The sequence below is a fragment of the Athene cunicularia genome (genome assembly GCF_003259725.1).
Source record: "Athene cunicularia isolate RWA chromosome 5 unlocalized genomic scaffold, athCun1 chr5_part1, whole genome shotgun sequence".
NCBI lineage: Eukaryota > Metazoa > Chordata > Aves > Strigiformes > Strigidae > Athene > Athene cunicularia.
This window is the reverse complement of record NW_020799101.1, coordinates 19,178,729-19,204,619: the sequence shown is the minus strand read 5'-3', so window position 1 is coordinate 19,204,619 and position 25,891 is coordinate 19,178,729.

Below are 25,891 nucleotides of genomic sequence, written 5' to 3'. Positions count from 1 at the left end.
CAGTAAAGCAACATTGGCTGGAGACAGACTGGTAACCAGAATATTTCTAGACAACAGACCAATGGTATTTTGGAAAAACTCTTCTAACAGGAGCTGGAACAAAGTAAAAAGTTTGAATGTGAGTTTTCAGAAGTATTTATGCAGTGTTGCTGCTCACAATGTGTCCCAGGGAAAGGGACTCTCCAGAAACTGCCTTCCAAACCGTGCTTCTCTAGGGCAGGTAAGCCCTCTGCAAAACTCTAACAGAGAGGTAAAGAACACAAAGACACAGTCAGGAAGAAAATATGTCAGTGGAAGCCTGTTTACACAGAGGCTCATCTACATAAACCTGCAGAAGTACCAGGATGATGTCTGATACTCCAGCATCAGACCTCACACCACTTCATGACAAAGCTTATGGGCAGTGCTACGGATGCAGAAGACCCAATGCCTATCAGCTTCCAGCATGTGATGTGCCCTGATCTGCTGAACTCTGGCAGGATGCCTAAAGCTTGCTGGCTATCCGCACTTGGAGGAGAGCAGCGCAGAGCTGGAACCTCATACCTGACAGTCAATGTGGTGTGGAGCAGTGATGCAAGACCACTGCCATCACAGCAGCTGGCCTGAGCTCTGTGGTGACAGCCTTAAACATGTAAGCAAGACTCCTGGTATAATAAAGAGGAGTTGGCCAGAGGCTACTCCAGTAGCACTTGAACCATGGCACTATGAAAGAAAGACAGTGAGAAAGCTATGAGACCCGGCTTGCAATTGGTCTCACCTCTCCCACTACACTCCCATGCCTGCACATAAACTTTTGTTTGGACTCCTGCCTTCTCTCTGCTTTCCTCTGCAGAACAGTGGAGCAGGTCCAGGAAGGAAGGTGTAGAGAGGTGCCAGCAGGCAGAGACTCGTACTTGGGGGACTGGGAAGAGCACAGGGGAAGAATGGTGGCCCACAGCTCAGGCAGGTCTATGCACAGGGGCTGCTTTGTGAGCCTAGGAAAGGCTAGGGAAAGTGGCTGCAAACCCAACAGTTCCCACTCTGATGCACGCTGTGGCTTTCAAGGCAGGGACAGCTAGAACTGACATCAGAAGTATGTTAAAAAAACCCCAGTGTAAGTATGACCAACTAGCAGGTACACACATAGGCAGGCATGCAAGTCTGTTGGGGCTCAAGACCCGACCATACAGTTGTGACAGCCAGCCCAGGCTTGGTCTCCAATATACAGATTAGGTATTCCTTCCCCAGGAGGGACAGTGGATAAACAGAGGTGTGTATTAGTGCTAATTCTTGAGTGAAGTTACACTTGAGAGAACAAATCACTTTTTGTTTGTAAAGTTATGTCCAAGACAGGCAGGCATATTATAAATAATAAAAAAAAAAAAAAATTAAAGTCTACCATTTACTTCTTCCTAAGATTGAGACCAATTAACAGTCACTAGTATGAATCACTCAAAAACCAAATAAATCAAATTACTAGTTTTAAAAATCTACTATTAAACACATTGGAAAACCCTGCTGGGGCAACTTTCTCCCTTGCCTATCTTTTGCAAGCGTATCCCCACTGAAGACCAAGAGGACTAGACATAAACTTACCCAAACAAAGGGAAGCAGACTAAAGTGTATTTTCCATCAGAGCACTTGACAATCATTTTGCATCGCTGTGAGCCAGCCCCAGCCTGTACATGGAGACGCTAGAGACTTGCCCAGGTCTGTGGATGACGGCTGAGCACTCTCCACAGGGAGTGATGTTCAACATGGCTGGAACAAGCTGCTCTTCTGCTTCTCAGAAGGAAATCAATGGAGGAAGGAAGACAGCCCCAGCAACACTGCCATCATCTGACAAAACTGCTTCCACTCTTCCTGCAATACTCCTTCTAAACTTCTTTAATTTTTCAAATAAAAACGACAGAAGAGCAGGAATCTGGTATTTAGAGCCTTTTGACTATTTTTGCTGGAGCGCTTCTCAAGTGGGCTGAAGGATGAGACACAGGCCAGTGAGTGGTAAGGCAGTGAAGGAACTACCATCATTTTTGAAGGATTATTACCATGAAGTATGAAAACAAAGAAAGCCTTTGAAGATCATGGCAATCCCACTGCAGATGTCTACAAGATAACCAATGGAGTAGTAGAATTACTTTCTAACTACATATATAGATATTCTGAGACTATTGGCCTTTTTTAGGGAAAGCTCCTGCTGAAAGCAACACAATGAAATGAACATCAGCTGCCTGAACACAGAAGAGATCTTAAGAGTGAAATTAGTCAATCTTAGGTTGGGGCTTTAACTTAACTTAAATAGCATACATAATAAGAGGATTTATTTAAAACGACTGCAACACAGTTTATTTAGACTAAACATTACATCCTATTAATTAGGGTTTTTTTCGTTTCTTACTTCAAGACTTCATAGAAGAGATTTTACAGAAAATATGTTGCAAACCTGAAAAAAAACTATTAAACTTGCTTTAACTTACATTTTTCTTTAATTCAGTTGAATATGCATCTCAGATCTTCTACTAAACACTTTGTTAATGCAAAGATTTAGTACCATCTGGGCTATATAGCAGCAAACGTGTAAGTTAAATATTGGCTTCACTGGAATTTTTTACTTAAACATTTCAAAAACAGAGGAAATATGAAATGCCATGAACTGAAATGTAGCGAGGGCGTCTCCAGAGAGCGAGCACTAAGACAAGGCTTTGCAGCTAAGTCGCATTTACAGGTCCCTTGGATGCTTCTAACATGCCAAACTGCTACCACATAGCTCCTTTCTATCCAAAATGGTATTATCCGCTAAATTTTAATTAAAAAGAAGGAGGGGATACACAGGATTCCACTTCTGCCTACCTCTGATTTGCCATGAATGATTCTGTTCAAACTCCCTGGACTCTGAATTGCCACAAGCTGACAGGCAAGGTCATCGAAGGAGAAAGGAATGGGCAGGATATAACTAGAATTCCTTTGCAAACTCTTTCAGATCCTCAGCTGAAACGTGTAAATTGTATTTACTTCACAAAACAGAGTGGGTAAGCTAAGGGGCCCTTGTCCCATCCTCTTTATGCAGTGAACAGGGACTCAAACTGACAACATGCACAGGCTGTGCCTAAACAAAGTTCCTGGACATTTAAGAAAAAGAAAATGAAATGAAGCTTTATCCAGATAGTAGTGGGATCTGTGGCTGTAATCCAGGAAAGCACTTACATGTGTATGCAAGCCAGAGAATGAGTAGTGCCCACGGAAGAGGATCAGAGTAACAGCATCCTGCAGGGCTGAGCCCCAAACCGGAACAGCTGGGCAGCTTAACTATAACTCAGTAGAGTTTTTGAAAAAATTAGTGCTTTCATTAACAAGAATCACAAGTGTATTTTGCACCATTCTCACAGGCATACAGCAGGACTGGAGAGGATGCCACCTTTTAAATAGTGCTAGATTGTGTTTCCCCCGCAACTCCCCAACGTAGCTCTTCACCCCAGGCGGCTGTGTCCCTGCTGCGCAGGAACGGCTGCCGTTCCAGCCAAGCTGGCAGCATGACAAAAGCTGCCACGAAGAAACAGAGGGCTTTCTTTTGGTAAGTATGAAGTCTTTTGGTTAATTTTGTGTTTACAACCAAATAGATAAAATACCTCACATTTCTTTTTGTACCCCCAAATTTCAACAAACTCTAATGAGAGCTGGTTAACTGATTTTAGGCATGAGTTTTTGTAATCCTTGTCAGTGCAGCACACAAGCATCTCTCTGGCCTTTTAGAGTTCTGCTTCATGTACGTACAGCAAACAGTTCATACTAACTCTGCCAGCTCAAATTCAATTTACTAGCATGATCTGTGCGTCAGATCTGTGTGTCTGTAAGAGCAAAGCACTGGCTGTCTGGGGAATCTTAATAATGTTTGGTAATCAGATCGATTACAACAAAACCAGAGAGAACACATTCATTTTGCCCCCCCTGCCCATCTCTGTCTCTCTGCACAATGATCGTTAATGCTCGCCTGTCACCTCATGAGTGAGGCAAATGGACCACCATTGTGCAGAGGCCCTCCCAACTCATCTCACCACCATCACAGCCAGAAGATGAAGAGTTTCTAAGCACCCCAGTATCTGCTGAAGATTTCCCTCCCCACTCAGAACGATCCTGCTCCTCTTCTTCCTATCTCCAGCAGGGAGTAGAAAAATCTCGAAGTATATATGGTGGCATACCTCCAGGAAAGCAAAAGGTAAAAAGAAAAAAGCTCCTATTTATTTTTCATATTAATACCATCATTTATAGGTGAACAGCTGTCTTCCAGAGTCAGGAACAGAACTGAAAACCTTACAGGGATTCCTGCCCCACCCCTAACATAGACCTGATGCCCCAATTTAGAAAGAATTATTCATAAATTTGGTACAACATTTGACCTGGTGCAACAAACATGCTAATGGCCTGTATTTGTGTCTTTGTTGAGCCTATGTTATAAAAGCCACAAATATTCTTCTATTGGGAACACACCAATGAAAATATTTCTATTTTATGCAAAATTGTCAGTGAAATTCCAGTGAAGAACAGTTATGGAAAACAGTGTAAAGCCTTAAAATGGCTGGAAATATCACTTGTTTCAGAGGAGACTAACAGTGGTAATTATGCATGATTAAAAATTGATGTTGCCAGGCTGGATTTTGGCTGGGAAGGGTTTGAAATTCATATACCACCAAACTCTTAATGCTGGGAAAGCACTAAGCTACATTCCCTTTACCCCTTTGTCGGGGATGAATGTAAGCAGCTCCCTCCCATTTACTTTCAAGGCAAAGGATCTGGAAACGTGCCTGAGGTTGGTCTTCATCTCATTATTGGGTATTTTAATAAAAGTGTGAGGATGTATTTTCAATGTTACAGAGAGGTTATTTATAAAGTTAGTTTTAGAAGTGGGAAAACTTTCTTTTCTACTCCTCTCATGTCAGCCAGCAACATCAAATCTGATCTTGCCCTCAATCATGATAATGCAGTACAGCTTGCTTAGGCTTTTTACTGATGGGACTGCTTTGAGATTGCTAGAAAGGATGCTGATGAGTATTAACTATGATGTCTGTCATTTTGTATCTCTGGGTAGTCCTACAGCTCCATCATTATGGTAGCTGAGTGCCTCTCAAGAATTTAAACACAGAAATTCTCTCTTTCCTTTCAAAACGTTTAGATTAAATAGTTTGACTAAGGGTATATTTGTACATTAGAGAAAGAGAGACATGCACATGTGTACAAGGTACTGGAGAAAAAGTGCAAAAAATAGAAACGTGAATTTTGCAGCAAAACCTGTAATAAAACCTTGGCTGAGAATATATCCTACATGAACTCCACCTTCCACAATCCTCAAAGCTAAGGCTATACCACAATGTAATTACCAAAGGAGGTCACAGCTTTTCAGGGGGCAAAACTGGAGGAAAGCTCTTGGAAAGCTTTGACTATTTGGACAACTAAGTTGTTTTCCAGGCTGGAAACTAAACAGATACGTTCCTAAGAACCTCTATATAACACAGTAGCAAATTTTCTTTTAAATCAGCTGAACGATTCTGTTAGAGCAGCAAATCCATTTTTACTAGAAAGTCATATAAGGGTATATACTCCATGCAGACCAACAGAGAGGGTCTGTTACACGTGGATGGAGTTGGTATTTCTCGCTGGCCTAGCAAAATGGTCATCCAATAGCTCTGAAAAACTGAAAGGCCCCCACAGCAGAGGCAGAAGCAATAATCTGCTACAGAAAGGACATTTCCTAGTGCTGTCCCATTTTCTCCACCACCATGCTTTTGTCATTTGCTCACAGAAATCTGGATTTGCTAAAACAGACCAAAGCCCTGGTTGGAAAGAGCTGCAGGACTGCCTCCCATGTTGGCCAATGCCATCATCTCCATGAGATGAGATGAGATGCACAAATCTTATACCACCACAGTGCCATCAGCTGACCAAATCTAGAGGAAGCTCCTCACTGACCCCACAGAGAAGTTTAGTCTTAAAATTTGCTCATTTGCACATGTTCTTATCAAACTAGCCCTAATTATGAATGTGACTATGTAAGAGCAGCTGACTATAGTCACCTCTGAATTTCACAAGCTGGCAAAAGAGTTTTCCTTTCAGATACCCTAAGCATACCCTCAGCTATTGCCATTAGTGACTTGCCCCTCTTTACCCCAGAGAAAGCAGCTGAAAACATGTTTCTGATCAAAACCTTTCATAATACATCATTCCCCTCCAATTTTCCTTTCTTTCAGTCTTCCTGTTCCTCTTTGGCATGTATCAGTCCTCTCAGCAAACTTTTTGCCTTTATCCACACGGATAAGCACATGGTACCCATGGCCATGGTACCAGAGCTCCTCAACACACCAACACATCCTGCCCAAGACCCTCAGCAAGGCTGGGAGAGCAAAAGTTTTGGCAGGGTTGGAAACACAACCCCTGTGGAGCAGACAGCCATAAGCTGAACGCTGAAATATAATGTGTTAATAAGTAGGTCAGCTTGTTCCTATAAAAGCAATGGTTTTAATGCCAACCGTGCCTGCCAGCGGGAGTAGGAAAGGACTGCAGTTTTGCCCCCCTTTCCCACATTCAGCCCCTTCAAAGCCATGACACTCCTCCTCTGCCGTTGCCCTCCTGGCAGCAGGGCAGGGCTCATGGGGTGCCCGCAGCCCTGATGTGCCTTGGCCCACAGCAGCTCCCCCTTTGCAGGGCTGCGGTCAGGAGCAATGCTGAAACCTTGCACCGGAAAGCAAATTCCAAGAAAACAAACACTATCACTAGGCAATTGAAATGCAGTTGGTAGCAACAAACAAACCATCTGCAAGGAAGATCTAGGGCCCTGTTCTTGCCAACAGGTTCAACAGGTTTTGAATATTAAGTCACTCCAAGCGTTATTAGTGCCTAAGAGGGAAACACTGCAAAGATCTTGTCACCTGGGGTTTCACCACTGTCCCTGCCTCACTGCAGCTCCCTCCCTCCCTTTCTCTCCCTTTGGCAAGGAAGTCAGTTGAGAAAAACACTTCCCTCCTGTCCAACTGAAACATTTAAGCCTCAGCTGCTTGAATCCCTGAAGCCGGGCTGCATGCAGGCACCGGTGGGAAGGGGAGGTTGGGGCCGCACCCTGCCTGCAGGGGTGCGGGAACACTTCTTGGTTTGTATGAGGTTTCCGTTGCACAACGAAGCAGACATTGGAGTGAAATGTGCTGAGGGAGTGCGCTGGGCCTTCGTGCAGCAGCAGCACAGTGGGGCTGCCCACTTGCCGGGTCCAACACAGTACTGCATGATCCCACCATAAAAACCTGGCACTGAACCTTACCCACAGGGCTTCCTTCAGAGGTGATACAAAAAGCTCTCCTGAATGGAAGGATTATTGCTTGCAGAGGACACCGGTTTAATAAAGGCTCTGATATACTCTTGTTATTTTCTTTAAACATAACAGTAGTCAATGGCATTTACTAAATAGAGTGCAAAAGACAAGAAAGTTAATTCGAATGTTTCTTTTCTCAATGAAGCAGCTCACGGTGATGCCTCTGCAAATATGGATATCCATGAATTGGCACAACATGGCACTGCATGGACTGCAAGACCACAACACAATGCCCAGATACCATCTGCTCCTCCCATGAGCTGGTCCTGAAAGCCTTTCGCTTTTGTAAACAACTGCTGATCCATTTTATTTTGAGATGATGCACAATGTAGCTTAACACTTACAAGCTGACTATAAGCAAAAGCTTTATAGCCTGCTAAACTTGTTTTAAATAATGCATAAATACCAAAAACGACACACTGTATTCTTCATCAATTTTCATGTGAACTCAGTTCTCTGTTGCATTTTCTGTTTATAGCAGCACAGCTTTAAACCACAGAATAAATAGTATTATTTTCTGTTCCCTTTTAGATCTAGTCCAGAAACATACACTACATTTAATTACTGTTTTGGTAGAGTCCACCTACGCAGACTGGCTGTGCGTGCATGAATCAACTGGTATCTCTGGATTCAGAGCACAGAAGAGGTTAAAAAAAAAAAAAAAAAGGGAAAGGGCACTTATGTCAGCCCCTCCTTCCTCTCCCCAGCATTTCATCACACTGAAAGGGTTTAAAAGTAAAAAATTCCTTCCACATCATATAATCCTGGCATCTGCTGTGCAGCAAATCAAGCTCACTCATTTTGCTCTGTTATTCCCAAAAGTAACTGTACAGATTCGGGTCTAGAACTCCATTTTCCACTCCCTGAAGTTTCCAAATACCTGTTTTTCCTATTTAGGCACATCAGAAAAAGCAGTAAACACAGCTAGTAAATACAATGCAATCTTCTCTGTTTAAGTGCAATTCTGATTGCATTACTTAAGAAATATAATTTCCTGAGGCTTTTTACTACCTTTCTTTATGACACACATGATATGGTATCAATCTACCAACTTCCTTCTGGTGCCCCTTTCTTCAGCAGCCCACAGCTCACCCATGACATTATGTAGTTCAAATACAAAGCCATTACCAAGATTAAGCCACAGAAGGAATTCAGTCTAGAGAGTGAGTAGGTCGCTGTGGTCATGTTTATTATTTAATAACAGTGGGAATAATTCATATCACAGCAACAACTCTCTACCACTCCATTTATCAATTTCAAAGCGAAGTACATCAGACCTCCACGCAGTGATGGGAGATGGAAGGCTCAATCCATCTGGACTCTCTGTATTAAACCCTGGGCTCATATTCAAGGATGGACTCTACAGTAGGACATCTGGGAACAGTCCTTCATCTATACATCCAGCAAACCTATGCCAGCAAAGCCCTGGGAGAAGCATGGCCTCAAATTCGCATCCTATTTCCATGCAGACACTGTGACTGCAGGTAATGTGTTTCATCATCCCTTCTAAATGGATGAAGTTTGATTTTGATTCTTTGCATGGGCTGCCTGGCTGGTGTACTCATTCTGCGAGCTTTTTGAGTCACAGACAGTCTCTTACTACATGTGTCTCAGTTGACAATAACTGCTGCAGTTGTCCTGAAGTCTACAATGTCTCAGATTTAACATCCTCAGTAATACCTTTCTCATATAGATCTTTTTTGCGAAACAGGGCAGTGTCTCAAACATTAAAGTAATATAACCACCAATTTTCTTCTTTCATATGCTTTCCTTCACACCCTTGCTATTTGTTAATGTGATTTTCAATACATATTGATGCTGCAGTGAAACAGAAACAGGGAGAGAAAGGAAGAGATGACAGTATAACTTAAAACTTTATCCCAAGAATCCGTCCGTTCCTACACTTCTCACAGATGAGGCATTTTACTTTCAGCTTGCTTTTTCCCACATGCCTTTATCCCTCAGCCTCAACAATTGATAAACTACTAACTGGGTTTCCAAATCCTTACAACAGGGCCAAGGTTTTTGCCTTTTTGTTTGGTTAATCTTTTCACATCTATTTGCCTTGCTGCCACGACAACTAAACAGCACATAAGTGATTTGGGTTCATTCAACAGATTCCAAATTGGGAGCCTGCCTATTTTGTTTGCTTTAGGGCAAAAGGAGGAAGCAAACAGCAGCTTTGTAAGCGAAGTTGCTGATATTCTTCTCTCAATTATGGCTGTGAAAAGATATAGAAATGCAAAGTACTCTTTACAAACAGAGTCACTTCATGCTGATCCAACTTGTTTCAATTCACTTTAATTTGATTCTGCCTCCAGAAGTGGTTTAACTTTGATACCTACTATGGTTTTTACATTTAGACAGATTGTTTTCAACTCAGCAGGACAAACTAATGTTAATAAGTTCCATTCAGTTTTGAGTATTTACTTAAAAAGAGGATGGAAGCTCACAACCAACAAACCCTGAAGTTATAAACAGCTCTCTGGGTGCCCAATGCCATCTTCTTATTTGTATTATCTGAACAATTTCCAGTGCTGACACTGTTTAATACTTTTAAGACTTTTCCACTAAGTTGGAAAAGCTCCTTTAAAAGGTCTAAAAATCCCCCACGAAAGCATTTTAAAAATAATTTCTTGCCAAGGATGTACTGTTGCATAATAATTTTGCAGAGTAGCTGCAGCAGGTAATCAGGTCTGGCATATGGTAGTTCAGCTGCAGTTTGAAAAAGGTACAGCTTTGAAGCACAACTTTACTGCTCTATGACTTTATGGCAGTAATTTGAAGACTTCTTACCCAATGTAAAAAAAAAAACCAAAACAAAACACAAAAAACAAAAAACCCAAACCAAAACAAACACAAAGAACCTGCTGGAATTTATTCTTCAATAAAATAAATGCATTTTGAAACCTTCAGAGCTCATTCAGCTTCTTCCCAGCCTGGCCCTGTCAACTAAACAAGTAGAATACGACCATGGAAAGAGGTCAGAGCAATATCACAGCTAGGAACCCCCTTTCTTTAAAAATCCACCCAGTTGCACAAATGAGGTTTAGCATTTCTTACATGGGTTTTAAAAACCAAACAATTCCTGCATCTTCACTGAAAGGGAACTCTCTTACAAAATTCTGCAAGGAGCAGAGTCTAAGAGCAAGGGACACAAAGAAGCTTAACTCACTTGGCTCCTCCATCAGAGTAGGGGCATATCCCCTTTCAGATATTCCGTAAGCACTGCAGGCATTGGTAGAGAACTGTGAATTCAGCAACATCATGCTGGGATGTAAAACCCCATAGCCACTAACACACAACTATCAGAAAGTCCCCAATGGTGCCTTACTACTCCAGTCCTCATTTAATATGCTTGAAAACAGTCATGGCACCCATATGATTAATTTTATTTAAAAGAAAAAAAAAAAAGTAATTGGGATTCTTGGCAGGGGCAGGGGGGAAGATGGAGTAATGGAATAAGGGGAGAGGAGGAACAACAAATTTCTTACCTGGTAACACCACCTGAAGATGTATGAGAAAAGAGCCAAAAAGATGCCGCCTCAGAGGCCCAAGAAATTCTGGGCAACTGGTCAGGCAAATACAAAAACATACAACCAATACAAGATTCATGGACCTGGAGTGGGACAGAAGTTTGCTCCTTTGTAAGCTGAAGGTAGAAAGTCAACCAAAATGACATGCACAGGCCTCCACAAAGTTGACCCAACTCTAGTTTCTGGTGTTGATTACAGCCCTGTAGAGACACACATCCCCCCACTTCCCACACGAAGGTTCTCGCATTACATAAACACTACAAATGATTAAAAATTACATGAAATTTTACAAAATTACACGGTATGCTTCTGCTTCTGTTGCCAGCCCCAAAGTGTTTAGCACACTGTTATGCTATCAAGTTTTGTACTCTGTGCCAGTCACTCCCCAAGGTGTTTATGTGAAGCACTCAGGCAAAATGAACAGAACATCTGTATTCTATTTGCTAATGAGCAATCATCATTTCTACAATTCTCCAGCCAGGGATTTTGCTGTTTGGAATACTAATGCCATTTAAAAAAATTAAAGGGAAAAAAAAAAAGTTCTGCTCATTAGTACTACAGTTACTAAAATACTTTTGCACTATTTACAATGCAACTGGGCTTCTATTGCCATTGCTTTCCAGTATTTTTATAGAATTAGAGCTTTCAGAAATAAAAACTTTTATAATATATACTTAATGTATTTCAGAATTAGCATCATTTGCAATGCAGCTCTTGCTTTAATTATTTTACCCACACAGAGGCAAGTTTTTAAAATAAACTATTATAAAAGCTTTTCAAATGCACCCTACTGAAGATTCCCTTCGTTGTTTGCTTTTTATAGTGTGGCAGCACCCAGAGCAGGCTAGATGAGGTAAAAAAAGAATTATAAAAATAAAGGCCATGTTCTATGAACTTCATTATATGAAATTCCTGTGTGTGCAAAGAAAGTGAGAGAATACAACAACTTTGAAACGCAGAACATGTTTTGTCTGTAGACAGAAACAGCTATGAGTTTCCTATCTAACCAATGGATATTTGCATCATATGAGGACAAGGATTATTTTCCAATGGAAAGGCCACATGTGAAAACAGCAACATGCAAAGGAGTGCTCCTGGCTGCCTCCCCTCACTGTAGCACTTGGGCATTTCAGATGTGAACCTCTCTTATAATCCTGTGCATCAGAAATGATTCTGCCGAAGTCAGTAAAGATGAAGAGCAGTAAATGAGATCAGAATGGGATATTAAAGTCAAGAACTCAATTAAAATGGCTTATATAAGAATCATCTTTATACTTGCTCATGGTGTACTGAAATGTAACTTACCAAGCAAGAGAAAGACGACTAAGTACAGGATTAGACTGATCTGGGTAAGGAAGTCTGATGTGGTACTTGTGCTCTTGCATGGGAACAAGTGAGGGGAAAGCACCCCTGCTAGGCAGATGGAACAGAGTACACCAGATATGTCTGGTTTTGCACAGGAGAGCACAGATGTATCTAAATACGCTGTGATACCCTTTCAGTCTAAAAATAAACACCCTCATCCTACGATCCCCAATGGCATCAGGTAGGGTCAGTAAATTTCAATCACCAAGGAGATACTCCAAGGCAGCTCCGCTCTCCAACAGGATGAGATGTCTCTGCCACTGTAGCCATTTCCCAGGGAAGACATCATGATGGATGGAGTGTTTTGGTCCTTGGCTGGGGAAGCTTTCTATTGCCATGGTAACCAGCAGTGGTCTACACACCACAAAGGACTGCATTGCATCACCCCAGCAGGACAGGAAATGCTGTGACATACTTAAAAGCCACCTCCCTTGAAGACAAAACAAGACAGAAGAGAGCAAGAGACCCCGACTCTCACAGATGCTGGATGAAATGAGCTGCTCACCACAAACCTCTCCCTGCAGCTCAGCTGCAGACTGTGCTTTAAATCACTCTGAGGGAGGTGTTTTGTTTGACTAAAGTACCCAGCTGGCCTCATTTAGGTCAGCCAGACCAGAGGCAGCCTTTGTTTTTTAACCATTTACCTCTACTTTTAAGCAGTCACCACCCAACTTGGAAATACCTGACTCTCCTCTCACAGAGCTTCCAGCTGGCGGCAAAGTGAGACACAGTACCGAGAAGCTGACTGCCTCAGGAAGCAGAAAACCCCCAAAGTCCCCCACATCTCAGCCAAGTATGAGGCAGACCAAAACCAAAGCTAGATGATATGCAGGAGCAAATAATTGTTTCCTGTGCTATGATAAGGTAACTTGCACCCATCCCTTTCTGCCCTCAGAGTGCAGGCTGCCTCCACTCCAACCAAGGAAAAATGCACTGCCAGGACTACTTCAGTTTGGTTAAAGCTTTCTACATCTGTTTAACAAAATAACAAAAACCTATTTTAATACATAGATGACCACAAACAGTAACTCTCTTTCACTTCCCCAAAACTAATTATATACGTGTCACCAGAGTGTTATACATCTCCCTCTTTCCACCTTGAGAACACATTTTTTGCTGTCACCATCTAACACACTATATACTGAACAGTACTCTCCATGCAACAGTTTAGGGAAAAAAAACCCACCTCGTCCTTCAAGTGATGTGTGTACTTTTACAAACTTACCTAGTGTTTAACAACACATCCAATGGGGAAAATAAACCACACACCTTCTATAAATATCGATAAAACCCTTTCTTACTCTGTTGGTAGTAGACTACATCCACACCACCAGCAAATATAAAGGAACACTGTGTACTGGAATTGTGAGGGCACCTTTACTGTGAAAGTAAAGCATGAAACCGTGTTTAAAGGCAAACAAAGTTAAAACCTGACCCAGGCTAAACACAAAGTTACAGTTCACTTCAGGGTACAGAACTTATGACCTTGCAGCTTGAGAAAAACTGCAAAATTATCTACAGAGGGATGGAAGATTCTTTAGAAGGAAAATACAAGAGTAGGCACCCAAAATAACCTGGAAAACCTCAGAAACTATTGAAGGAAACTATTAAACTGACCATGTACAAATGCCTGCAATAAACAAAATAGCAGGGAAACACCAGACTGAAAGAACAAAAAAGAAAAGTTTATGCATTGTAGTGCTAAGGCCTGAATAATAAGCCCTAAACCAAAGTTGACCTCTAGATGAACCTCGCAACCAAACATTACCCATTACTAGTATCTGCTAATCAGTAAAACCTATATTACTGTTAGCGTTTATTAATTAGTATCTGATCATTAATGAAATATGTATGCTTACTAGTGAAAGATGTAGCTTAGGCAAAATGTAAGCAGAAGTGAGGATGAAATGTTGTGAGAACGTGTATCCAGCTTTCCTTGTTTAGCAGTGTTCAAGGCTGAGAACCCAAGTGTTTGGCCTTGTTAGAAACTCCCTTGGTTCTCCCTGCCAAGGCCTGGTCAGGCTTTGGGTGGAATCCAACAGGAGGATGAAACCAGATGTTTTCACTCAGAGAAAAGTGCCAGTCATTCTGGCTTGCTGATTTTTGGTATATAAGGCTGGACCCTCTTGCAGTGACTTTGGATGCCTCACCTATGGATGGATGCATTGTGTAGGACTTCCCACTTGCCAGGACAAGCTCTCCAAATCCTCGCTGTAACTGGGGCTCCCCAGCGTCTATGGATCTGAATGTTGGTAACATATGCAAGTGGTGATATATCTTTCTTAACCACTATTCTCCCCATCGTGTAGCAATGATTAGGTGAATTACCTTGCTTATTCTTATTTTCTATAATTAACTGTATGTAGCAATAGTTGTGTACTACTCTGTATTTTTCTTATTGCTTATTTTCTGTATTACTTGGATATATCCTTTAATTATTAACAGTAAAATAAGCCTACACTTTTCACTCTGGTGTCTGAGTTTAATTGGCATCCTCGATCAGTAGAACATGCAAATACAGACTGCCCTTCACTTGCACATCAGGATTCCCCTTCTCACTGCAAATAAAATGGTACCCAGAGGCAAATTTAGTTGTTTTCATTGTGAAATGCCTATGCAATTTTGCTAGAATATACTAGTAAAGAAACATACCAACTCTATATCAAAAATGTGTTACAATCACAAATATTGATGTGTTTCCTCAACTTCAAGAACAGAAAAAGAAACCTAGCATTGAAAGTTGAATGGCTCACACTTATTAAAAAGCAGTGAAGTAGAACCGAGCAAAAAAGCCCAAACAAACATGAAAAAGTACAGACAGGCCTTTGCTTCCTCTCCAATCTCCACACATCATCCCCTTCCCCAGTATGACACCATTCCACACTGGGCCATGTACAGGGGAGACACGCCTTAAATAGAACAGCCTGCAATACTGAACCAACATCAAGAAACTACCTTTTAAAACTGAATTTTAAATGAACCACTTTCATGAAAATTGAAAAATGTAAGAATACCAAGAAAATCTGAAGGAATTCAGTATAACACAAAAAAGTCCGATAAAATTTTCAGTTTCTGTTTTAAGTCAAAGAGCTAGATCTAGAGAATGTTCTCACAGTAAGTCCACTAATGAGGAAGTCTGATGTTTCAAGCATAAAAAAGATAGTATATTCAAATTTTAAGCATGGGAATAAAGTCACCTACCTTCAAAGTACTCATGACCAACAGAAGTCAAGGGAGTTGAATGTTACTTTCTTCTTACACATTAATGAAGTAATGGCCACTCTCATCATTACTAAACTAGTTCAAGCAGTGCAAGATTGTAATTAGGAGACAAAATTCATATGCTAGTCCCAAAAGGAGAGACATACAAAGAGCATCAAGCAGCAGGACTGCAGAAAACATCTGATAACCAAATGTGTGCACACAACATAAAATGGAGACATTTGTTTATTGACAGTTGCAAAGTAGGCTGAACATTTTATTTACTGTTATCTCATTTTCAGTATTACACAGATCATTTGAAAGAGGGCAACAGGGGTTTAAGTTTAACAAGCATGAAGCACGTCCGTTTGCATATGTTTATGCTAACAACCATTGGGAACTTCAGCTCTTTACCTTCTGCCTTTTCCCTGTGCAGGGCTATGACAGCAGAACAGCTCCAGTGCATGCCAAGCACGCAGCACAGAGTCTCTCCTCCCGATGTCTTTAGGCAGCTGCTGAACCAGGCTAACTGCTGGCTGCCAGGGCCATTCCCTCTTTGGCAGCAGCACTGCCCACTCTAGGCAGAGTTTGCAGCTCTCTGGCTTCTTCCCTCCCCACCCCTCTGAAGCACGGGTTGAGCTCTTTTTCCCAGTCAAACCCTGGCTCCTGATACAGAGAAATGGCAGAAAACACTTCTACCAGCAGAATACAGAGGCACGCATTCTATGTTCTATGGTCAAACGTTTCAGGTTGGGACAACTCACTGGTAGGACAACTACTGCTACGGATATAAAAGCTTCACATAAGAAGTCCCCAAAACGTCCAGCCCTCTCCCACATTGTCTGGACCCCTTTTAAGCTGGAGCATTCAACCAAGTTTTTGTGTTTAAGTTCAAACTAGGGAAAGAATAACCAATCCAATTTTAAATGATCAGGGCTGTGATAGAGATGTACTGACAAAATCAGAAGGCCAAGTCAACACGAGTGCTGCAAAAGTGATGGAGGATGTCTGTTACTTGTTCCTGTAAGACAGTGCGCATGACTGCACAGACCCAGACAGGCACACTCAGCCCTTCCAAGCCAGCCTCTCTCCAAGCAGCTCTGCACTAGGTGAGCCTCGCCCTTTAAGTGCACTGCGATGGGCAATGCCATTTCTGACTGAAATGATTCTCGCTCCACAATTAGCACCCATATGAGTTTGGAAAATCAGACCTATGGCTCTTGACCAGTTTCAGCCCTCCTGTACCGAGTCCAGGACAATTTTATAACATGCTGCACTATCCTGTATAGCTGTGTCAAAATGGTGTAATACAGATTGCCTGTGACATGAGGCATCTGTACTAAGAGATTTCTGAAAGCAGTACAGTATTTCTTTGTGTGAAGTAGCCGAGAAATAATACTTTCACCCCACCCCACCCCCAACCTTCTTTTCTTTGTGCACTGCCAAGCAAAACGGGCCCAAAAACATGCTCTCTTTATTCTTTAACTGATGGAAATTACATTAGAGAGAAACCCAGCACAAAGGAAGTTTTGGCAAGGAATGTGCCTTTTATGTTATGTTCCATAAAACACTCAAAGATGTATCGACTGATATTTACAAAAAGATGTGCTTCATACATCTATACACAGTGGTGGCTGCAGTGCTGACTTGATCTGCACTTCAAACTGGCAACATAAACATTTTTAAACATATCTGATATAACCAACTTTTTAAGAAACAAAGACTTGGGGGAAAAAAAAACACCTCAAAACCTATTCCTTTATGCCTGTATTTTAAACTAATTATAGCAAAGAAATGCCAACTTACAATGTATTTCTGAGTATTACTGAAAATAGAAGTGGCCTACAGTATAAGCAACTGGTTACAAATGTACATGGAGTCTTTGTTCCTTAATAAAAACCACCATAACTAATGGCATAGGAAATCCTCATAACCTCCTTTTCTGAGCCTTAGAGTTGGATTTATTCCTCCTGCTCGTTTGGTGCTTTGTCACTGGCAGCATTGATTTTCTGCCCTCTTCAGTGACTGCTGGAACATGAAATACAGAAAGCCTTTTGGTTTCAGACTCGTGCTCCATTTTCAACAATAGCAACAGTGGTCTGGATTAGTTTTTGTTGTGAGACAGCAGAGAGCCAACAAACCACACAAACACAGGCAAGATGTGCAAGGCTGTGCCAGAAGAAACAGTCCTTCCCAGTAAAATCTTTCCACCACAGGTGTGATCTAATCTGTAGCTATGGAGTTTTACTTATTGCTGATACTGTCACTGGGCTCTCAAATGTTTTAACAGTGGCAATTCTTCCCCGAAAGGCAGTCCTATCCTCAAAACCATGAAGCTGGTCAGCCATAATAATCCTAAGAAATGGTTCAGTTTTAATAAGGATAAATAATACACTAATGCACTCACGAATTCCAACTTTTTGCCCAGGTATAGTTGACATATGCTGGTGGGGTCACCCCAGGGCAGTGCTCACCTACTGCTGATGTCCCAGTGCAGCAGGATCCTGCCCCACCACCGGCCAGGAAACACATCCATGTTACCTCTGGATGAAACCAGTGGTGAGCAGAGTGCAGCAGGGCCAGGGCATGATCCTGGCATGCACCGTCTCACACCCCCAAGGAACTGGACCGCAGTCAGTTCTCAGCAGGTACCCAGGCTCGATGAGGGAGCCCTGCTTCAGTATAACACAGAGAAAGTCACCACGTGACAATCTGTATTTGGTGATGCCTCTGAAGATATACTCTAGCTAGTAAATGCAACCGTGCCAGAAAAAAATGCTTTTTGGTGGGACACAAGTGTTCTTGCAAGGAGAATCTACCTGCAAAACCACATTAACAAACCCTCACCAACACAAAATGTGCTCAAACCTAGTGCTCAGGAGGTATAACTACAGTTGTACGTTTCTTATAGAACAAAAAATAGCACAACCCATCAAGTAAGAAAAAATGCTCTGAATTATTTTAAATATAGTAATTGCAATGACGCTTTAAAAAGTTACTCATATTTCAAAATATTGCTGCTTTGAACATTAAATCATTTCTACTGTACCGCACTTATAAGAGTTAGAAGCTTAAAGATCTGGAAGGTCTTTAAAGAAATGAGTTTTCAAAACAGAACAGAAACTTAGTTTTCTTTATTTCTTTTGGCAAATTGAATCATACCATGACTTACCCTGCCTAACTTTGGTAATTCACTCTCTTCCCTGAACAGAGGAAAGGATTAAAACTGGCCCAACATTTGGGAAGAGTTTTAGGTTACAAACTAATACATTTTAAAATACAGAAACTAAACTGAAGTAATGAGTCAACACACATTGCATGTCCCTAAATTTACTTCACACATTCTATTAATTCAGGTTCTCTCTGTCGTTTCTGGGAGGAAGGGTAATGTTTGCTTGAACGATCCAACTAAATAAAAGCCACAGGGGGCTATTCTCCTCCTACTGTACATGTGCTGCCTCCAGTAATGTGACTGGCAGTCAGACACACCAGCGTGGATGAGAGAACTGCACACAATGAAAAATTTTAAGTTGACTAGTAGTCAAAAGGCCCCTTAGATAACAGGACAGTACTGCTGCAACCCCTTCAGAGTTTTTTTTTACTTTTGAACACGTACCCTAGCTGTAAACTGTACAACTATCAGTGCTGCACAGGGGAAAACTTAGATAGAAATCTCGCTTAACATCTTCCAAAACCACAATAAACCTAAACTTTTTATAATTAAAGTTATATTATACTCAGTGATGTTTATGTAATTAAACACTTGTCAATACTGTGGGCAAAGTAAAGCCACTGGGAAAGTCAAAGCTGCCAGCTCAAGCCTCGCAGACAAATGTTGCGCTGCCACAGGATTTGCCTTGTGCAAAAGCCCAGCAGAAATTCAGGCGATGCATGAGTCACTTCCCTACTGCATCTCTTGAACATTAAACTGTTACAGCAAGATCATTTCACTTTCAATTGCTTGCCTCCTCCCCCATTTATCACTCAGTACACCTCGTTGCGCTAATTGCTTTTTAAACATTGCTCACGCTTAAAATTCAGACTCAGCCTATACCATTTACTTCCCAATATAACTTGATGCTTAGAGTAAAACACATAATTACTGTATAAAAAGTTGTACAAATATAATTAAAAATAAGGCGGAAACTTCCCCCCCCCCCCCCCCCCCCGGCAATTCATTTTACAACATGCCCTAATTAAGCCTAAAGCCCCCAATTTATGCTACAAGCTCTTTTCTGCCTGTTCAAACTACAGCTACGTGAAAGGGACTTGTCACCACTAACTCCCACAGCAAACTCTCAGTCTTTATAGGAAAGTTTTCTTTACATTTCCTTCACTGAGAACACGTGCAGTCTGAAATCCTTTGGTGAAAGCTCCTGTAACTCAACAGACTTCCAGGGGCTGAACAACTGGTTCTTCATGTGACACAGCTGAATGTCACTGCTGGTGTTTCCCCCATCTACACATCAGCCCACCGGTGGGCGATCACAGTTCACAGTGTGTACCTGACACGCAGGTTGATATCAGGACTCCATGCATGGGCAACAAAGAAGTGGCTTTAGTACTAGTTTTCAGAAACTGTGTATGTAAAAGCTTTTATTCTGATATATCAGCTGATACACTGCTCCCTTACGAAAGAAGGAATACAATTAAAACCTGTATTTAGACAAGGCAACACTGGAACACTGTTCTCTGCATCAACACTAGTGAATATGCAGAGTGCAAATCCTGTGCAAACTTTTTTCCTTAATTAATGTGTCTGTGCAAAATCGGGACTTCACCAAAACCTAAAAAAAATCAACACTGTCAAACGGTTAGGGGAGAAAGAATCAGATTTTCCACCTAAAAATTTTCCCAAGACTACTCGTGCCAACACCCAGTACTGCTTGCTGTGAACACTGCCTTATACCACAGGCTCAAGTAAGAGGAACCTGTTTGCTTTTATTCCGCCAATGGCCACAGGAGAAAATGACTGCAGGAATTATCATCAAACCTGGAGCATCATTATCTTGATTTTGTTTACCCTCTCCAGAAATGTAATCCTTATTCATACATCTGGACAACAAGAAGCTCAGTTCTTCACTGCAAAGTTTGGGGTTAATTATTCTTGGTAAATAAAGATTTTCAGGAAGCACTGAAGTTGTAAGATACTCTGGTTTTAGTTGGAAAGGATAACACTGACTTACTGTCTTTTTTAATTGACCTCCCATGTAGTGTTTTGGGTCACTGCTGTTTTTTATCTAGCAGCTTGGGAATTAACTCTTCCTTCCCTACAACACTTGCAGCTGTTTCCACAATCTCTCTTCTAGGACAGGACATCCATGTCTTGGAAAGCGTAAACATGAAACGCCTGTTCTTTTTTGATTCAGTCAGTGGCTGCTGCAGAAATGGAGGCAATTCAAAAGTTCAAACATTCTGAGAGTGCAAGACTACTCACTTCAGAGCAACAACTTCAAAGTTGAAGTGGCTGCCGCAGTACACATGATTCAGATTCAGATTGCAATTGATAGGTGGTCCCAAAATTTAAGTAGTTGGCACCTTATTTGAGGCTTTCGATGGGAGATCTTGCTAGCTACTAACAGATTCCTCCACCAGCCACAGCAGAGCTTCTGAGTAAATTTAGTCAAAATGACTACAAAATCATCTTTTTATCATGTTGGTACAATGATATCTGCCTTTCTCTACAATTATGTAATTTAATTGGAAGTAGTAGAAGAGAGAGGAGGAAAAAAGGAAACACACAGCTAGGAAACAATGATCAAACCAGCTAGAGAGGATCACTATTGTTTGTCCTGAGCCAACTGGTCAGCATCCCATGGAGTGGGCACATATCACCCCCCTAAAATAAACAACCAAGCTACACCAAAATGCTGCCAATAATACGCACACAGCATCAATGCAGCAAAATACTCTGCCAGGGAAGAGAAACTTAGGCTTGCAACAGATGCTGCAATTAAAATGAAAAGAGCTGCAAAGCTACTCTTCATTTCACTCCAGAAGTAAACTCTGAACTGTAATTAATGATCAGTTTATTAAATAAACATCAGGCTTTTACGTCATAATTCTCCTAAAATCCTCAGCTGTTACATAACATGTAAGACTGAATTTACATGGGCTACTTTGGTTCTGAAACATCAATGTTAACTTATCCATCAGGGGCCCAGCGGGATAGTTTACCATTCCTTTTAAAGTAAAATACAATGTGATTTTACTTGCTCTTCAAGATTAGCTCAGTGTTTGCACTTTCGTGTGTCAGGCCAGTTTTAAAGACTCACTTTCAGAAGCCCCTGGAACCCACTGCATTTATCACAGCAACAAAGCCACAGGACAGGCCTTTTTGGTTTTTTATGTTTGCCTTTTTGTTTCCCCTTTGTAAAAGTATAGTATTTTCTGGCATTCTCTTCTTTTCACAGTCACTTTTAATAGACCAACACTCCAACAAAGGCAATCCGTTTCATCACATTTACTGAGTCCTTATTGTGAGGAGAGACTATAGATTTGCCAGTGAAATGCTGAAGTTATTATCCTCTGCTAATAAAACTTGCTGTAATACAGTGCAATGCAAATAGTTAATCCTACGCAGCTTGCAGAACTCAGTAAAAACAAGCACGTTCTTGGTGGCAACCGTTATGCTTTCTAGGGAACTACCAGACATCTCAGCTTCAGTACTAACAGGAGAAAAAAAATCTCTCAGTTATGCTTCAAAACCCCTAATCCATAGTGGAGCAAAGAATCATAGGTTTTATAGCCCTTTCCACTAACTCCAGAGAACATGAGCAAAGAACAAAATACCACCCTGTCAGCTTTGAGAGTCGTTATGCTCTGCTACCCATCAATGCAGAGAATGATTAAGTCTTGATTCCTGGTGCCAAAGACTTCAGATAAAGAAGCAAACCATTCATTTCCAGCCATGATCGCACTTAGCAAAGTAAGCGAAGGAACCAACAGTAAAGTATGCTTGGCTACTGAAGTTGATTGTGAATTGCTTGGAAGTAAGATTTCTTTCTACGATGATATAGAAAAATCCATTAGATGTAGGCACCAGCAGATATTTATTTATCTGAGGTTAGCATGGCTTCATGAAGAAGCAAGAAATACTTAGTTTGGATGACAAATCATTCCACAAACATTATTAATCCTCTGAGCAGTAAATATTTCAGGTTTCAAGAGCCAATTAGAAAGGTCAGCATTTATCTTTTTGTCTGTTTCTAGCCTTAATAACTTTTGGACTCTGCCTGTAGATTAATCATTGAAGGGAAAAATACAGAGGTTTTTAAAGGGGAGAAATAACCTAGGCATAATAAAAGAGGGTCCAGACTGGACAAAAATTATCTCTACCTGTTCTGGTTTTAATGACTATAGCCTACCTTAATCCAAAATCTAATTATTTGGATTAGATTAGACAGTGGATTTACTGAAATGCCCAGGCAAACCACATGCAATTTCATATTTGGGGCACAGGGTCTCATTTAATTTCCAAATCCCTTTTAATTCCCCACAGGCATTTGTAACTTCTTTTTCCCATAACAGGAAATATTTGTCCCTCTGCAAAAGTTTAAAAAACAAAATCCCTGCCTCTAAACCCAGCAGGAGTCTGTTATTTGGCTTTCATTGTTACTCGTTTGCTACACCTGAGGTCATTGCAATTACTAAGAACTGGAGAAATTCTACTATTTTTCAAGTGAGAAATATTTTGCAGGGGGATTGGTTTGATGTTTTTTTGAGGCAGTATGTGCTTGTGTTCCATAAAAAGGCAAAGTAGCAAGTAAAGTATCAGCATTACCCACCTCTGCCAGTGCATGAGATCATTCCACACTAGACGCAGAATATAGGATGTTATGCAGAAGCAAAGGTGCATACAAATCAGAGTCATGAATGTACAATAGGACAGCAAAGAAAGCAAAACTGACAAGGTAACAAAACCAATGCCTTCCATATAAACATTTTCTGATTACTAAATGGAAACCTTGTTTCTACACTTATCAGAAATACACGATCAGATCCACCTATAACAGGTTTAACTTATCCAAACAGGTTCCTGGGTAAGTTTGTTCAAATAGTCTTCATGAAGAAGAATCATTAATAAATAAAACTTTTTAACTGCTAATTGAAAATTTTCTTTTAAAACTGATGACTCTTTTCTGCATTCTGGAACCAGATTCTTCCATCTCACACTGTTCATCTCTACTGATTTGACAAACATGGTTTTGTTCCTTCTCTGAGAGAATAAGGACATTCAGAAGAATTATTAAGAGCAAAATAAAAATAGTTCCACCCAAACTATCAATATACATAAACCTCTGTTGCTTAGAGGACATATAATTTGGACTGCTTTTCACTACAGTCCTTAGAGCACTGAGCAGGCATGTACAACTCACAATATACTTCCAGAACATCCCCTTAGGAAAAGATCCTCCAAAAGATTTCCTAAACGCTCGTTTGTACACTATGTGTTTTAATTAACGTACAGAATAGAAATTACCATTTAGATAAGATAATGCTCCCCAGCCACCCCACCCCTGCATTCTGAAACTCTGCCAGGTTTCTCAGCCCCTCATACGCTCATATTTCTACCAATCCTCAGGCCCTGGCTAGCATTAATTCAGCTGCAGTTAGGAGAGTTTCTCCAAGGCAGTCTCTTTAATTCCAAAGTGCATGAACTGCTTAATTTGCATGCTCTGCAATTCAAGTACTTTAAATACGAGAAAATACTGCAGGAAATGACAGACCTCATACTTGCTTATGTGACGGCTCCAACAGCTGTACAGACAGAGCGAGCTGCACGCCTATGTGCAGCCCCAGCTGCCAGTACAGACACCCGAGCAATGACACCTGAGAAATCTTAGTGTCCTGGCTGAAATTTCAGAGAGTTCGTGTGTGAAAGTTCAGGAACCCATGGCAGAAGGTGGCACTGAGGTTTATCACATGGAAGCTAGCCCAGATCTTGCACAGCAGCCATGCTTGCAGTGAGGAGTCGCACAGATTATTGGAGATAAAAAGATACTCTCTCTAGCCATGGAAATACTAATGGGATTTACAACCACTTCACACAGATAATCTGTTATTCGCCAGTTCCCTTCCTCACTCCTTGGTCACAATGTGCAATTTCTCACTTGGCCAAGTGCAGAAGGTCTTTCATCCCCTTTACCACTGGGCTATCTCTGGTTTCTGTGAAGCAATCTTGCAGTATATGTCCATCACTGACAAAGTAAACCTATGGCAAATTTCCTACCAAACTGAGAGACCATGCAATTATTCATATAGGCCTCCAAAACATACAGGCAGATACTTAATAGTTCTGGGGCACATTTCTAGACTATGATATAGGAATCTTTCTCAAGGTGGATTTTAAAAATGTATGCAGGAACCAAGGAGAGATCAGGGATCCTGTGGCTCCTGCCACACCTGATGGGCACAGGCTTGCCCTGAAGAAGTTGCTCAAACTCTCTATTTAAGCCAGGGGTACTGGTGCTCACCCAAACCCACTAAAAAGGGTGCTGTGTGATTTATTTAGATAATACTTCAAAGTATTTTGAAGATGAGAAGTGCTATATGTGGCAACCACTCAGTTATTATCATGACTCAAGAATTCACTGTTCTTGAAAAGAGTAATAATTTCTCAGTACAAAAAAAAAATATCTAAGGGGTCCTTTTTAGACTACATTTAGATGCTAAATACTGCAGGGCAAAGGCCTATCATTTTGATTTTCTGCAAAGTGCCATGCCACCTACAGAAAAGTACTGTCTGAATAAACTTAGGTATCATACACTATACTTAATATTAAGAGTGACCAGATTATGAAGCCTTAAAAAATGCAAATGTTTTTCTTTGATAACAGAACCTGACCCAGAGTTTCAGTTGTAGTGAAGGAAATAATAAATGAAGACACCAGTAGGTGTAATGGGCAGAGGCAAGGGGAACAAACCCCTGACTGAAGAACTAAGTAACAGAATAAGCATTTCTGTTAAATGGATACCCTCAGTCTCTTCTCAAGTACATTCAAACTTTTAGAATGGGTGTTCAAAAGTTCCTTTTTAATAACTTTTTGAGCACCTCTGATAATACAATAAACAAACTCATTCTGTGTCATACAGAATTGACATGCAGCATGCAAAAGCATGGCAGAACTGGTAGTCTAGATTTTCTTACATATACAAATAACTAACCTAAATGAAAAGCATGAAGGTGTCAGAACCAAAAAACCACAAATCCAACTGCACCTACCAAAAGATGAAGTACCTGAAAGCTAGGAAATGCTGTGCTTCATTAGATTTGCAGTAGCCCCCCAAATCTCAGTTTTCACAGTTAATGCACTGAATAAAGCAGGAGACTAATGGAAAAAAAAAAAAAAAAAAGATTAAGCAATTACATAATAAGAGGATCTGTATCCTAAAGTACACATAACAGGAGAGCGGAATTAAAATTGCATGGAGAGATACAAACTTTCCCCCCCCCCCC